Source organism: Stegostoma tigrinum, chromosome 43 (assembly GCF_030684315.1).
Source record: "Stegostoma tigrinum isolate sSteTig4 chromosome 43, sSteTig4.hap1, whole genome shotgun sequence".
NCBI lineage: Eukaryota > Metazoa > Chordata > Chondrichthyes > Orectolobiformes > Stegostomatidae > Stegostoma > Stegostoma tigrinum.
The window spans coordinates 5,032,791-5,033,208 of record NC_081396.1 but is presented as its reverse complement, the minus strand read 5'-3'; positions in this window follow the sequence as shown (position 1 = coordinate 5,033,208).

The window sequence follows — 418 nt, the reverse complement described above, 5'->3', positions numbered from 1 at the left end:
TGGGTCCTAGTGCCAGTTAACGGGACAGGGTACTGAAAAGTGACGACACGTTCCACAGTTATTGGGTAGCTTGGGTATGGAACGTCTCTTCGACAGTGGAAATAATATCTGCCCCACCAGAGGACCAAACATTCTGGACCACTGCTGCACAACCATCAAAGATGCCTACCGCTCCATTCCCCTGCCTATTCTTAAGAAAATCAGTGCTGTGTTCTTCCCCACAGCTTACAAACAGAAGCTGAAACGGGAAGAACCTTCAACAAAGGAAGTAGAGTGCTGGTCCGAGGCTTTGGAAGACTGTGTCCGGGACCGCTTGGAATTGGTGAACTGAACTATGTTCAAGGACTCAGTGGAAAACCTAGACTTGTACGCTACCACCATCACGGACTTCATTAGCAAATGCTTTGAACACCGTGTA